This window comes from Salvelinus sp. IW2-2015, linkage group LG14, assembly GCF_002910315.2.
Source record: "Salvelinus sp. IW2-2015 linkage group LG14, ASM291031v2, whole genome shotgun sequence".
Classification (NCBI taxonomy): Eukaryota; Metazoa; Chordata; class Actinopteri; order Salmoniformes; family Salmonidae; genus Salvelinus; species Salvelinus sp. IW2-2015.
The window spans coordinates 43,394,203-43,411,061 of NC_036854.1; the positions used below are offsets into that span (position 1 = coordinate 43,394,203).

Below are 16,859 nucleotides of genomic sequence, written 5' to 3' on the forward strand. Positions count from 1 at the left end.
CACTCTCATTTACACCCTTACATTTAGACAGCCTTAAACAAGTAGAGGGAGTGACAGCCAAACGAATGGGACATATTTTGAGACAGACTCCATTTATTTTGCACACATTCGTTAGTTCGGCACCCCTCTTCCAATAACCCCACCCTGTCTACCCCCCTTCGCTCTAATTGCATCTGGGTTAACCGTTGAGGAAGGTGAGGGGTGGAAAATTCCAGAGCAGTAAGATAACTTCACTCTTGTGCTCCCTTCTTTCCAAATTAAAGGCATGTGTGGAATTTTGTGCCAGAGCTCTTGACAGGGAAGGAGCGAGTGGAGGGGAGAGAAGTGGGTTTCTGCTGCGATTACGGGACGGAGCACATGTGCTTCTCCACCTTCTCAATCCACCTCACCCCATCTTCCCAAAAGCCCATCTTAGCATGGGCAGTACCATTGAGGACTTTCACCGTTTTTGAAGTACCCTAAAACTTCCGTTAAATGCCAAGTCTCATATAGCCGCCTGTCCCTTTTTTGATAGCAAATAAACACCTGTAAATGTTGGGTCTAAATTAATTGTTTACACAGCTCATAAAAAAAATCTTTACAATTCTGTCATCGTTGCTCTCCATGACGCCACCAACAAGAAAACACAACATCAAATTCAAGCTAGCATTGATCAAATTCACTGAGCAAGATTTGGGCGAGGCAACAGCTAGGCATTTTGGAATTGATCCAAAACGAGTTAGAGAATGGCTAAATCAAAAAGTTGAAATTCAAAGCTTAAGGTGGATCAGAAGAGGGCGAGACTGAGAGGTGGGTGGAAGCTGTGTGCATTAATGAAATAGGCACCTGGCTCAAATAGAAGCCTGTATCTAGTTAGTGCTGGTTGTGTTCAGTGATTGAAGTCAAAAAATGCCCAGGCTATTAATTTAAGTTTAATGGTATTTAACTGGGTGGGACTTCACCCAGTTAAATACTTGGGTGAAGGAAAGATCACATAATTCCATCCAGGTCTTTAGGGGAGGGTTCATCCAATGAATTATACTTGTGAGCAAACATTCCATAACTGCAGGTGGCAGTAAATTGCCAACCTTGGCTTTATATCTGTTCAAACAACACACCCCAGGTGGCAGTATGCACCCTTTCAGTTTGTTTACCAACTCATAGAGAAGAAGAAAATGGACTACTTCAAAATGGAGATGGCCTCATCGGCGCTGCCCGTGCACTCAGATGCCAAAATGGGACAGATACAAAGAAGAGTCCTCTATCATTCTCTATGGTCTGACATTTCCTCCTATTCTATTCAATCCCACAATGCCATTCTTCTACCCATCAGTAATCTTTCTCTTCTTCTGTCTGTCCTCCTGTCTGTGAACCTGCTTACTGTATTATATATCCCAGGGTCATATTGGATGAGTCCTAAATGACACCCTATTCCCTACATAATGCACTACTATTGACCTGAACCCTATGCGGGCCCTGGTCAAAAGTAGTGCACTGTATAATGAAAACGATGCCTTTCAGATGCAGCCCTTGTGATGCTTCTGCCAGATACAGTATGTTAGACCAGTTAGCTCAGTGTTCCACCACATGGCCTGCTGCTCTTGTATTCTGGCTTCGTTAATGGCACCCTATTCACTCTATAGTGCACTACTTTGACCAGCGCCCAGTAGTACATTGTACAGGGAATAGGGTGCCATTCCGGATGCGTACGCTGTCTTCTTGTCCATGGTTTGATTTCTTTCTGCTCTCCTTTTGTTTAAGAGAGAAGAAAGGCAGGGTTAAAAAAAGAATACTGCTGCCTTTGAAGTTGTAGTGGAGAACTTGTGTGGAGGAGAGGAGTGGGGAAACGGGTGAGTCCCTGCAACTTGAAATAGTAACTACAAAAAACGCTTTGATATTTTGGATACTGGAGGAATACGGCCTATACGGTAAACCCTACTATTTACACTGGGGTAATAGAGGCTTTCGTCCCAAATGGCACCTTATTTCCAATAGGGGCACTACTTTTGACCAGGGCCCATGGGTCGAAAAAAGTGCACTGTATAGGGTAAAGGGTGCCATTTGGGACGCAGACAGAGAATTTCCATTTTCTCTCAGATAAATAACCACACTGATCTTTGAGACAGATTTCCATCTTTCCATTTCAAATGAGTTCAGAGACAGACAGTGGATTGAACAGAGGCTTTTCTCTCTTCGTTTTCTGTGTTCAGAACCTGAACCCTCTGGGATGAGATTTGAAAGCACAAATTAATATCTTTAATGGCAGACTTTTTTTCTTTCTTTGTTAATGACATCATTCTTAATGAATGTAGAAGTCAAGTAAATAGTGAGATGTGTAAGCTATATTAACCAACGTATGACACATATTGGATGCGATAGATGGGAAGCAATGGCCAGTACATTTGATCTACTTTTCAAATAGTTTTGATTGTGAACTGCAAATACACCAGCTATTTGGCAACCAGTGATCCATTATAACATTACTGTATTAGTGGTTGTCTGAATGCCAATGTATGAGTAGACTATGTAGCAGGCAGCAGAATGTGAACGGGAATACACACCCGTTTTGATTACATGAAAATCACCTCTCTCCAACGTCTGGCCCATTCACACTCTCTCTCTTCCATTCCACTGGCCAGCAAATCAAAACATGGGTGTGTGCTGAAGAAGAGAGAGAGAGACCTGAAGCGAAAAAGTGTCTAGCTCTTCAGAGACACCTACACCTCTAAAAGTAAGATTTAAAAAATAATATAAAAACTCCGATTAGAAGGAAGATTCGAGAAGTGAGTGAGAACTATAATACAGTGGATTGGAGGAGTACGCAGCTGGTTTGTTGTCCATGTCCTCTCACAGAACTTTGACTATGGTTGTATCCTGAATGGTACCCTATTCTCTATGCACTGCTTTTGCACTGCTCTATGCACTGCTGGTAGACAGTCAAGTAACATTTTACTTGACAACCAGCATCATGGTCATAACCATGTCATAACGTCTGACATAACGTGTCATAACCTGTCATATGGTCATAACACTGTCATGACCCATGTTTAGACCAGTTGTGACATATATTGCTATTTTATGGCTGGTTATGACACCTACATAAGTGTCAAAACCTACATTTATTCAAATGAGTTTGTTTCTTAAGTCTTTTGTTGTAATGAATTATTTACAGTCATGGTGTAACTATGTGGGTCATGAGTGTTATGACCATATGATGACAGGTTATGGCAAGTTATGTCAGCTGTTATGACATTATGACATGGTTGTGACCGTGTCATAAAGTGTTATGACACTGGGTGTCAAGTAAAGTGTTCCCTGACTGTCAACTATCACTTCTCCATACTACAATTAATGAATCATCAGATATTACTGAAGGTACAGAAGAGAGAAAACATATATATGTAGGATGCTATGGGCCCTGGTCAACAGTAGAACACTATAAAGGAAACCGCTTTGGTTATCAGGTTCTCTTGTCTCGTCTCCAACCCGCCCTGCCCTTTGCCTGCCTGTTGAGTTTCCTGTGCTGGGGAGAGAGACGGGTGGCAGAGGGCCAGGACTGGAAGCATGTGTGAGCAATCTGTAGAGTCAGAGTGGGGGTGTGTGTGTGCGTGGCTATGTGCACACGTATGCATATCTATGTTCACATACCTACGTAATCACATATTTTAATGGTACACTTTAATGCCGGGTACTCTGCATATAGCAGCATACATATAATCACGTGCGTATAATCATGGTATTTTCAATCTATGATGAGTGGTTTGGGTTTGAGGTCCGGTCTGCTGCCAATGAGCTTGATTTGAGATCTGAGGTGCAGCACTCCGTTTATTTTCCTAATCGTCTGCAGACTAAATAAGACCTAAAATCTCTTTTCATTTCCATTTCAAACTCGTCTTATGCAAAGACACCCACCACGTTTTCTCATTTAAAATCGACCTGTTTCTTTATTTTGTTGGTTCGTATAGCTCAGATTAGTTCGTATAGCTCAGATTAGCGATGAGTGACTGCCCCATGAGAGAGAGAGAAAAATATGTTTTATTGTCATACCTGATAGGTGCAGGGAAATGTGTTGTTTCACAGGGTCAGCTATAGTAGTACTGCGCCCCTGGAGAAAATTAGGGTTAAGTGCCTTACTCAAGGGCACATCGCCAGATTTTTCACCTTGTCGGCTCAGGTATACGAACCAGGGACCTTTTCGGTTACTGGCCTTAACCGCCAGAGAGAGAGATGGAAAGATAAAGAGAGAGTGAGTGTGTGTGGTGCGTGTGTGTGACACTACAGACCAGTTCAGACTATTTTAGGCAGACAGGCAGTGTGATAAACCACTTTCTTACTTTAGCTGCATGCTGGCCCTGAAATGCTGCTGAAATATTTTGAAGACTAACAGTGTATACTTCCCAAATGGCACCCTATACAGTGCATTACTATCTCCCATAGGGCTCTGGTCAAAAGTAGTGCATCATAGGGAATATGGTGCCATGTGGGACGCATAAACTGTTAGTTTGCAAACTATTTCAGCAGTGAGTGAACGCATGAGCTGAAGTGTGTCAGACATCAGGGCTGTTTGTCCCTCCAGAAATTCATTATTGTAATTCCTGCAGTACAACAGACTCATTTCCAATTTATCAGAGCCCCAAACCACAACCTGATCTGATTTTCCACACAAATAAGGAGCACAACATTGTTTGTTTGTTATGGGATGCTGGATGGCTTGTTTCAGTAGGAGGTACTGGGGGGGGATTGAGGTTCAGGGTGATGGGGAGTCTGGTGGAGAGTGTAACAGAAACCTACACAGTAAATGAAATCAACACGTAAATCGTTCATTTTAACACTACCTCAGATAACATATGGTTCCACTCTACAGTGTAAAAATTACTCTGATTAAAATTCTATATTTTGAGTGTTGATGTAATGCTTTGTAGTGTGAAATTAACACTGCATTACACTTGCCATTGTTACTCAAATTGAACACTGAGGTAATTAACACTCACAGGGATTTCTATTCAACACTAGTGTTAATCTAGAGGTAACTGCTATTAGTGTTGTGCAAAAACGTTGTTACAGTAAGTGATTTTGGATGTTCTTTTAACACTGTGTAAAGCCTAATTTGCATATTTCCCATGGGGGCTTTTCTTTTTGAGTGAATTGTAGAGTTACCACCCATGACTGTATTTGTTAGTGACAGAGACATGGTTGTTGAATTCTTTCTTTGTACAGGTCTGTGGCCTTCACCAAATAAGTATCAAGGTGAATTTTAACAATTACAGTGTATACTCAAATGCTGTTTTTTAGCCTTTATGCTGTTTTTATGTTTATAAATGTTGTACAAATATAAATGAGCTGGTTTTTAAGGAAATGTAACAAAAAAATTCCAAAATACAAAATGTAATTAAATAAAAATGTTACTTTATGACAGTACATTACATATAGCATTCAGTCTTGCTTTGTTGTCCTAGTTTGGCCCTAATACAGTGGTGTTAGGAAAATCCTGGTTTACAAATTACAGGTCACATCAGGCCTGCAAATCACATTATGCTGGCTGGCAAAGTGATGTGTAATTCCAGTTTAGGAGTCCAGCCAGAGTTAAGACATCCAACAGTTTAACCTTTTATTCACCCGCAACCTGCATTCACATGACTTCCAGGATTAGGAACTCACCTAAATCATTTAAACCGGAGCAACCATTTCAGTAACGGGTGTACTAAATCTAACTAATTGATTGGATTAATTTAGAAAAAGTATGTTATTTATCTTTGTGTAGCATAAGATTAATGAATCAATGTACATGCAAAAGCACAGATATTAAAAACAATTGCCCAAAAAATACCAACCTGCATAGTATGCTGGAAAATATAATAATGAAGGGTGTGGTTTTGATGGGACCGTTTAATTAACACGAACACAAGTTATTTTACCGAACACAAGTTATTTTACACCACTGAGTATTAATTTCACTGTAACAGAGTTTTACTCCTGAATCAGCACTAGAAATGTAACACTGAAAAATCAACACTGGCCAATTTGCTGTGTACCTTTTGTCATCATCACAATGATGTTCCCCGTATGTCACACTATTCCCTATATAGTGCTCTATCTAGGGCCTTCAAACTCAACGCTGGACCTCGAAGCCAGTTCCACAACAGGTGGACCTCCTATGGTAAGAGTTGAATGCCCCCGCCCTAGTGGATAGGGTGCCATTTGGGACACTGACAGGGTTACAGGTTCAACGGCAGGCTGGGGGCTCAGAAGCACTTTGCATGATCTCTCTGTCATCTCACCGGGTCATATTTACATGAGTAATGTTGTGGAGGAGGTGTGTTCTTCCAAGAATAGTAATTACTGTATCAGACAGTCCTACAACCCAGCATTACTCCTGGAGTACGAGAGACCTACAAAGAAGTGAGTTAAACCGAAAAACAATGAAATGTAGTTTTTCCATATTTGACCTTACTTTCCAAACACTGTGCTGGTTTAAGTTTCAAAGTTTTCAAAGGTCTTTTACACTGTTTTCCGCAGACGTAAGTGAACCACCAGATATAAAACCTGTAGTCCTTAGTAAGTGGGGGGCCTATAAAGGAAGGCTAGGCACTACGTTGGGGTTTTTGCTTTGCTCAGGTTTTATGATACAGTCTAATCAGTTTTGAAAATGCCGACTGAAGTGGCATCTGGGTGGGAAACCCCCTACTGTGTGGGTGTGCGTTGACTTACTCCTGGTTGCAGTGGGTGGATGGGCGCTGAACCTAACTAAGCAAAGTATTGTATTACACTGCTACAGCAAATGCACCAGACAGTCCAGTGAGATTTAACGGTGTGTTTGTGATCTTTCATTGCGTTATCTAGTCAGCTTTCTTTCATGTGCTGATGGAGAGATACATGAGGGAACGTGACGATGATGCCATCCGTTTATGATGATGAAAGGGACATTTAGCCATACTTTCCCCCTGGCTGGTCAGTGTGGATGTCCTGTCTCTCTCCATTCTCTCTCTCTCTCCATTCAATTCAAAGGGCTTTACTGGCATGGGAAACACACTACCGGTCAAAAGTTTTAGAACACCTATTCATTCAATGGTTTTTCTTTATTTTTACTATTTTCTACATTGTAGAATAATAGTGAAGACATCAAAACTATGAAATGGCAGATGGAATCATGTAGTAACCAAAAAAGTGTTAAACAAATCAAAATATATTTTATATTTGAGATTCTTCAAATAGCCATGCTTTGCCTTGTTGACAGCTTTAAACACGCTTGGCATTCTCTCAACCAGCTTCAGCTAGAATGTTTTTCCAACAGTCTTGAAGGAGTTCCCACATATGCTGAGCACTTGTTGGCTGCTTTTCCTTCACCCTGCGGTCCAACTCATCCCCAGACCTAAACCAAATTGCGATGGTTTGGGATTGTGGAGGCCAGGTCATCTGATGCAGCACACCATCACTCTTCTTCTTGGTAAAATAGCCTTTACACAGCCCGGAGGTACGTTAGGTCATTGTTCTGTTGAAAAACAAATGATCGTCCCACTAAGCCCAAACCAGATGGGATGGCATATCGCTGCAAAATGCTGTTGTCACGCCCTGATCTGTTTCACCTGTCCTTGTAATTGTCAACACCCCATCCAGGTGTTGCTTATTTTCCCCGGTGTATTTATCCCTGTGTTTCCTGTCTCTATGCCAGTATGTCTTGTCTGTTTAAGTCAACCAGCGTGTTTTTCCCGTCCTCCTGCTTTTTCTATTCTCTTTTGCTAGTCCTCCCGGTTTTGACCCTTGCCTGTTTCTGGACTCTGTATGCGCCTGCTTGACCTTTTCTGCCTGCCCTGACCTCGAGCCTGCCTGCCACACTGTACCTCCTGGACTCTGAACAGGTTTTGACCTTTTGCCTGTCCACGACCATTCTCTTGCCTACCCTTTTGAAATATAATAAATATCAAAGACTCAAACCATCTGCCTCCCGTGTCTGCATCTGGGTCTGGCCTCGTGCCATTATAGCTGTGATAGCCATGCTGGTTAAGTGTGCCTTGAATTTGAAATAAATCACAGACGGTGTCAAAGTTCTTAATTTTCCGGATTGACTGACCTTCTTGTCTTAAAGTAATGATGGACTGTTGTTTCTCTTTGCTTATTTGAGCTGTTCTTGTCATAATATGGACTTAGCCCTATTTGGTAAAAGACCATCTTCTGTATACCACCCCTACCTTGTCACAACACAACTGATTGGCTCAAACGCATTAAGAAGGAAAGAAATTCCACAAATTAACTTTCAACAAGGCACACCTGTTAATTGAAATGAATTCCAGGTGACTACCTCATGAAGCTGGTTGAGAGAATGCCAAGAGTGTGCTAAGCTCTCATCAGGGCAAAGGGTAGCTTATTGAAGAATCTCAAATATAAAATATATTTTGACACTTTTTTTGGTTACTACATGATTCCATATGTGTTATTTCATAGTTTAAATGTCTTCACTATTATTCTACAATGTAGAAAATAGTAAAAATAAAGTAAAACCCTTGAATGAGTAGGTGTTCTAAAACTTTTGACCAGTAGTGTATGTTAACATTGCCAAAGCGAGTGAAATAGATAAACAAAAGTGAAATAAACAAAAAACAGTAAACATTACACTCAAAAAAAGTTCTCGTCACTTTCCTCTCCTATATTCCCTTGGCTCAGCTGGACAGCAGATTAGCTTTGTTTACAAAGGAAGAGGGAGGTGGCAGGGCCGAGGAACACTGGCTTTTGATCACAGGTTATTTCAAACCAAAACTCGCTAAAGAGCCAGAGGTGTGTGTGTGTGTGTGTGTGTGTGTGTGTGTTGTGTGTGTGTGTGTGTGTGGTGTGTGTGTGTGTGTGTGTGTGTGTGTGTGTGTGTGTGTGTGTGTGTGTGTGTGTGTGTGTGTGTGTGTGTGTGTGTGTGTGTGTGTGTGTGTGTGTGTGGGGTGTGTGTGTGTGTGTGTGTGTGTGTGTGTGTGTGTGTGTGTGTGTGTGTGTGTGCGTGCGTGTGCGCGCTCATAGCCTCAAAGCCATGCAGCGCTTTAAATGTTTCCTACACAGGACGGAAGCCATGTGCCACTTCAATCACTCAACATCTGAGGAAAGCTTGTTTGACATAACAGTTTAGCTATTAACTACTGTAGCTATTAGTGTTACTAAATGATTATGTACGTGGTTGAATAAGCATGAAGGCACTTAGGTATCCACATGGGTCTAACATTTAAAAATAAATAGAAAGTAAGAGATAGGAGGAAGAACAAGAGGAGGAGGATGGGGCAACAGAAGAGCAGTAAGAGGGAAAAAGAGGGAGTGTTGTGTAATATGGTGTTTGTGCTGTGAGTGGAGTGATGTCACCCCTGGCCTGTCCTAGCTGGTACCAGGCACAGCCCCCATACCCATGGTGGAGTGTGTTTTTGTGTGTGGGGAGGGGACAAGGGCAACACGACACAACACAAACCAGTCAATCCAATGACAAGGGCGACACAACACAAACCAGTCAATGCTATTGTGATGGCTGGTAATGCTGACACCCAACTGAGGGGACAAGAAGAGGACCGTTTAATGATTGTGGCTCACTAACATAATGCTGAATGAAACCAATAACATAATACTCAACAACACAGTTATGTAAGACATCAACTCATATGGACTCAATGGACAATATCCTATAACAGCCTGTACAATGCTGAGAGAGAGAGAAATAAACATTTAAACCTTTAGGCAAACCTCTAAACTGAGGTGAAATTCTACAAGATCTTGAATTTACGGTTGACGACGCTGTTGTTGATGTTGAAACCTACCATCTTCCTTTCTATGCCAGCCAGCCAAGCACACAGCACATTTTTGGGTGTTAAAATCTCGGTGTTGAAGTTAAAAGTGTTGTTAGTGTTAGATATAAGTGTTAATTATTGTGGGGTTAACACCAGTGGGATTAAAATTGACGCCACCAGCGGTGAATAAATGTGTTAATCAGGTAGTGTTGTTGTTACTCGACAGTGTTGAGTTCATTTTCCGTTAACTCTCTAAGTGAAAAAGACATGGGATGGGCCTCTATCATATTTCCCAGCATGCTTTGTTGCAGGTTATTTTATAGAATAGTTTGTTTTAAATATCTATGTTTCTGCATGCATATTGATTGATTAATTGATCTTATACTACACAAAGATGAATAACATACATTTGTCTAAACGAATCTAATCTGTAAGCGGTTGGACTTACAGTATTTCACCCGTTATTGAGATGGTTATGCCAGTTTACATGGTTTAGATTGTCTCATTTATGAAATTGGAATTTGCAACACCCAATTTGTTAGGTATCCAACCCTCTTGGGTTTTAGTTCCGCAAAACACTTTGAAAGGTGTTAGTTTAACACTATTTTGGTGGTTCACATATAATTACTAAGAAAATGTAAACACTGTGGATGCTAAAATTCCAATTGCAAATTTGCTGTGCAGCCAGCCAGGCATTCTTTTACAGCTGACCACTAATAATACCGATGATTCCTTTTAAAGTGTTGCTAGACGAAGCCCTGTGGGTCCTCCATAGACCCTCCATCACTCACCGACTGGCATCACACATGGCACACTATTTCCTTTACAGTGCACTACTTTTGACCAGGGCCCATAGCTCTGGTTAAAAGAAGTGCACTTTATAGGGATTGGGGTGGCATTTGGGGACACAGGCCCCAGTCTCTGAGAAGACATTAGGGGCATTGTTCACTCTGTAGTGGCCGACAGACCTGAAATGAATGACCCACATGGGTTTAGAGCCTAGGTACAGTAGACATGGGATTCCTTCCTCTGTGATTTGAGTCCTTCTCATCTTTTACCATGTTTCTTAGGGTAGAAGGAGGGAGTCACTCTCTGCGCTCCAGCCTCTTAGGATCCACAGCGGGCCGCCGTTTGCTTTTCCCAGAATCCTTCGAGGTGACTAATTATAGTGTCAGCCTATCTGCACCCTATCCCGTCTCTACACCCTGTGTGTTCAGACGTCGGCCCCATTCCCTTCCGCTTCTAGCCAGTCCAGGCCAGTGAGTCCTCGTCCTCCCTCTCGCCAGATGTGGAGTTTTTTTTAACTGGGAGTGTAAGTCTGGTTCTCTCTCTACTCTCGGCAGCAGCAACCCTGGGTTCAATTAGTATTTGTTTTTCTTACAAATAACTTTGAGCATTTGATTGAGCCTGTCTGGCGTGCCAGATCAGGTAGGGGTTGCACTTCTGGGACTGTTCTATTGTTTCAATTACACCAGGCAACCTGAATCAAGTGCAACTGAAGTATTTGAAAGAAAATACATACTATTTAAACCCAGGTATGATCAGAGTCTGAAATCATAGAAGCATGTCATTTAACTCCGGGTCAATCATTTAGCATGAAAAATATCTTTAACATCTCCCACCCACCACCCACAGTATCCTGCAGGTCAAGTATACCACAAAGCCTCAATTTATTTCACAACACCATGACCTGCAGGAATCAGATAGAGGGAGAGGTATGAGTTAGGGAGAGAGGGAGTGAGTGGGAGAGGTACTGTGTGAGAGTAGAAAAACAAAAGCCCACCAGGCTTTTGAGGCTCAATTGAACATTAAATCACTTTTCTGGGGGAAGAAAATGATAATGTTATTTATTTTTTAGCTACAATAAATGCATGTGCTTTGGTTAGGAGAGGTAAAGACAGAGAACATAGAAGCCAAGCCAAAACATCTTAAAAGTTTTTTTTAGTCTCTCTCCGGATCCTGATGGAATCTAACCTCTCCAAACATGGATGTTGTTTTGCTCTGCGCTCCAGAGTTGGTGTGTAGGTCTGTTGGAGGTCTGTGGTGAAGAGAAGAACGCCTCAACAGTGAACTTGCCTATGGGGGTTGTCTACGGGCTAACAATGGGAGGGAGACCAGAAAGCTGTGGTCAAAATGTGGAGGATGCTCTAGAGAATCTATTGTATTCTCTGCTCCACCTAATCAAGTCTGCTCCAATACCAGAGATGTGTAGTCCCTACTCTGCATGCTGTTTTATAGAGCCCATATGAAACATTCATTAGATTCACCATTAAAGGGATACTTCAGGATTTTGGCAATGAAGCCCTTTATCTACTTCCCCAGAGTCAGATGAACTTATAAAAATGGTATCCATGTCTCTGCATCCAGTATGAAGGAAGTTAGAGGTCGTTTCGTGAGCCAATGCTAACTAGCATTAGCACAATGACAACGTCTACGTTAGCTACTAGCATGCTTGCAGTTACCATAGACTTCCAGTCATTGCGCTAACGCTAGTTACATGGTTCACCGGTTCAACTTAAACTATCGTCGCGTCGTTATTCGAGTTAGTTAGTTAGCTAGCTAAGGAGTGGACCCGCTAACACCACAGTATCATAAACCTTACTCATGTGACTTAAATGTTTTTGGTTGCACTTTGCCCTAAAGCTATTACTTACATGATAGTTACAGTATAGTGCAGTACATAGACAGGCAGTGTGTGTTTATGGGACTCCCCGTTGGTCAGATCATTGTGGGAATGGGCCCATGTTCCTTCCTTGGTATGGCCCCTGTATAATTACGGGACAGGTTGTGTGTTCTTTCATGTACTGTAACCATAGAGTGATACTTGGAGCATGACGGTGTGCAAACAGGACAGTCGGACGTTAAAACACACTAAGTGATTCATGGAGTTTTCTTCTAATCTTCAAGGAAGATGTTTGTGTTTTTAAAAAGACGACTGCACTTTACTCACTGTGGATGGTAGGGAAAAAAGTGTTGTTTCGTGCATGCTTGTGCCATATAGATATTGTGCTATAGTTTAATCCACTTTGATTGATCCTGCTAAAAATATTAAATTAAGTTAAAGGCTGTGTGGGTATGGCAAAATACATCAACAAGTTCACCCTCTTGGAGACAGATAGAGGAGGAGTGACTGACCCCTGCTACATTGGCATCTATACCTTATATTAGTTCACCTAAAGCTTTGCTAGGTCTTATAAACAACCCTTTCATTAAAAACACTTTAAATACATTGATTGAAGTCTGTAAACAAACAGAAGGGCATAGATCTATATATGAACAAACACCTTTCTATAACAGCCCCATCTTACCCAAACCCCTGAGAGATGGTGTTACATTTTCTAGGTTCAACAAAGGAATTCAAACATTCGGTCATCTCTAACACAGAGAGGTTGCTGCCTACATACAGACTCAAATCATTGGCCACTTTAATGAATGGATCACTTGTCACTTTAAATAATGGCACTTTAATAAGGTTTACATATCTTACATTACTCATCTCATATGTATATACCGTATTTTATACCATCTATTGCATCTTGCCTATGCCGCTCAGTCGTTGCTCATCCATATATTTATATGTACATATTCTTATTCCATCCCTTTAGATTTGTGTGTATTAGGTAGTTGTGGAATTGTTAGATTACTTGTTAGATATTACTGTACTGTCAGAACTAGAAGCACAAGCATTTCGCTACGCTCACATTGACATCTGCTAACCATGTGTATGTGACCAATAAGATTTGGTATGATTTATAGAGAAGGTGAACTACTATCCTTTCAACAACTGACATCTCATTTTCAGTTACACCAAACTAATTTCTTCAAGTACCTACAGGTTAGACATTATGTTGCCACTCAGCAGGGAGGTAGGATTCAGCCCATGAGTAAACCTAGAACTGATAAACTGTGGCTGGAAAGGAAAGGGGTAAAAGGTTGTATTTCTTACATGTACTCTAGTCTTCAAGCTCTGTTGGGAACGATGCAGCTCTGGAGGCTTGCATGAAGTGGCATGATGACCTTGGTCTCATTTTTAAGGATGAGAAATGGGGAGAGATCTTTTTAGATGCTCAGCGTCTTTCATTTAACACAAGGAACAAGTTGATGCAATTTCAATATTTTACATAGGGTCTACTTTACACCAGAGCTCTGGTATAAGATCAATTCAAAATATTCAAAATTTTGTCCAAGGTGTTAAACGGGGGTGGGCACACTTATTGGGAAGACATTATTCAGGACTTATCACAGGTCACTAATATGACTGTGCCACTAGATCCTTTCCTTATTGTTCTTGGAGATGACTCTGTTCTACCAGTTAATATTGGTAGCAAAACAAGATTCATTAAATTGGCTGTCATTGCAGCCAATAAATGCACAGCTTTTATATGGAAGACGGACACTCCGCAAAGCAAGCAAATGTGGCTAAAAGAATTAACTTCCTATATTCCATCTGAAAAAATAACATACAATTTACGTAATAATCCCTTTGAATTTACTGATGTCTGGGGGGACTTTCAGTAGTTTCTAGAGTCGTCACCTTAGCTGCCACATTATTATTTTCTTCATTAATATACAGTATTATTATTATTATTTCTTTTTGCATTGAATAATTTATTTTCTAGCATTGGATGTGAAGGTCATTCTGTTTTGTTTTTTTGTTAACAATTGAAGCTAATACCGGTGGAGGGGGGTGTTCGTGTGTTGGGGAGGGAAGGGTTTTGTACGATGTGCTCCCATGTAGCATGCTGTGTAGGTGGAAGGAATAACGGGCCATTATCTCTGTCATATTTTCCTGATGATTGCTAAATTGTAAAAAATGCCAATAAATATATTGTAAAAAAAAATTAAGACTAATATTAATGGAGATATGTCAGTTTGGTGGGGCAGATCCTCATAGTTCTCATGATACCCGCGGTAGTGCTCTGGTCAGTCTGTAACTGGACAGTCACACAGTTTATGCGTCCCAAATGGCACCATATTCATATTCATATTTGGGACACAGAACAGTGATTCTCCTGCCTGTATTCTCTCTCTCTCTCTGTGCTCTGTCTGATGTTCTCTGTCTGATGTCATCTCTGGCATGGGAAGCCCTGAGCAGGACATATTGAATTGGCTAAGCCTCACACAGACACACACATGCACATAATCATGCTGTCTAGGCGAAGACACTTTCAGTCAGACTTAAATATCACATGCCTGAGGTCAAATCTGATGCGAAGCCATGGAGGTTCAGCCTTCAGCAGTCAAAGACAGCACCACAGGAAGACCAGTCCACTGTCTCGTGTCTTTCCTTTAACATCTTATCAACTTCAGATAAGAAGTTATTGAAACTTTCACACAAAGACTGTGTCCCAAATGGCATCCTATTCCCTATATGTTTGGCCAGGGCCAATTCAGATGCTGTAGATACTGTAGATGGTTACCGTTCCCAAGAAGCTCAGTAGCTCATATGAATCTGCAGCTCTGCGGCTTGTTTCACATGGAGGTGGATCAAAGTGACTCTGTATCATCAGGCAGCACTCAGTTCAGAGGTGAGGAGCTTTACTTGAGCCTCACTGTGTTGAGAGTAGCCCCTGTGCCCCCTCTCTCCACAGATCTCCACAGATCCCTTACCTTACAACAATAACTAGATCCCACAGCTGCAGGGCCAAAACAAAAAGCCCCTGCGCACCACCGGTCCTCTGATCTCTGGAGCAGATGCCTCTAGGTGACTTTGCACCACCAGGCAGGGTTCAGGCAGACCTGGGTTCAAATAGTATTTCAAATATTTCAAATACTTTAAGTGTATGTGTAGCCTGGCTGCAGTACCAGATGGGTGGGATTTGCAGTTTACGACTAATCTATTGGTTCCATTTCGTCAGGCATGCTTAATCAAGCACAGATTAAGTATTTTAAATGATTTCAAATAGTATTTGAACACAGGCAGAGCCCAGGGCAGACTTCAGGATCGGACCACATACTGCTGGACCTTCTCTCTCTCTCTCGCTCTCTAACTCCGTTCTCTCTTTCTTTCTTTCTCTCTCTCTCTTTCTGTCTCTCTCCACGTCTTTGATCTGTTACAGGAGGCGCTTACCTCTGTCAAACCCAGTCATTTAAGGATTTGCTTTGTTGGTGTACAGTTAGTTTGATTATGGGTATTATGTGCAAGGAGGTCTGAGAGCTGTTGAGTGGGGGTACACTACCAGACATCAACTGTGGCCCTTTTGCAATGTGACAGACAGTTGCATCTCAAATGGCACCATAATCTCTCTATAGTGCACTGGGCCCTGGTCAAAACTAGTGCACTATATAGGGGAAGGGTGCCATGTGGGAAACAAACTGTGTGTTTGTACCACATTGATTTATAAGCAGTATGTGTGTTCCAGTACTGATACAAACAGTACAGTACTACTATTTAGGCTAGGTACGAATTTTGTTGCTCTATTTAGAAATTGCTTTATATCCAGTGCCTTCAGAAAGTATTCACACCCCTTTACTTTTTTCCCATTTTGTTGTGTTACAGCCTGAATTTAAAATGGATTACATTTAGATTTTGTGTCACTGATCTACGCCCAATACCACATAATGTAAAAGTGGAGTTATGTTTTCAGAAATGTTTACAAATTAATAAAAAATGAAAAGCTGAAAAATGTCTTGAGTCGATAAGTATTCAACCCGTTTGTTATGGCAAGCCTAAATAAGTTCAGGAGTACAAATATGCTTAAAAAGTCACATAATAAGTTGCATGGACTCACTCTGTGTGCCATAATACTTTTACCACTAGGCTACACTAGGCAGGTAGCCTAGTGGTTAGAGCGTTGGGCCAGTAACCGCAAGGTTGCTGGATCGAATCCCTGAGCTGATGAGGTAAAAATCTGTCGTTCTGCCCATGAAAAAGGCAGTTAACCCATTGTTCCCCGATAGGCTGTCATTGTAAATAAGAATTTGTTCTTAACTGACTTGCCTAGTAAAAAATAACAATTACATGATTATTAAGTGACAACTCCATCTCTGTACCTCACACATACAATTATATGTAAGGTCCTTCAGCTGAGCAGTGAATTTCAAGCACAGATTCAACCACAAAGACCAGGGAGGTTTTCCAAGGCCTCACAAAGAAGGGTGCCTATTTGGTAGATGGGTGAGAAAACAAAA

General features: G+C 41.4%; 1 long non-coding RNA gene across 1 annotated transcript in view; it reads left to right on the plus strand.

The window, feature by feature from the left end:
* LOC139028701 (uncharacterized) overlaps nt 1-5,404 on the plus strand; it is a 7,514-nt gene extending 2,110 nt beyond the window's left edge. Inside the window, exons 1-2 of the long non-coding RNA XR_011480949.1 lie at nt 1-2,637; nt 2,750-5,404. The exon at nt 1-2,637 is cut by the window's left edge and continues 2,110 nt beyond it. This is a non-coding gene — a long non-coding RNA (uncharacterized lncRNA). The remainder of the gene's footprint in view (nt 2,638-2,749) is intronic.
* The last annotated feature ends 11,455 nt before the right edge of the window (nt 5,405-16,859 follow it).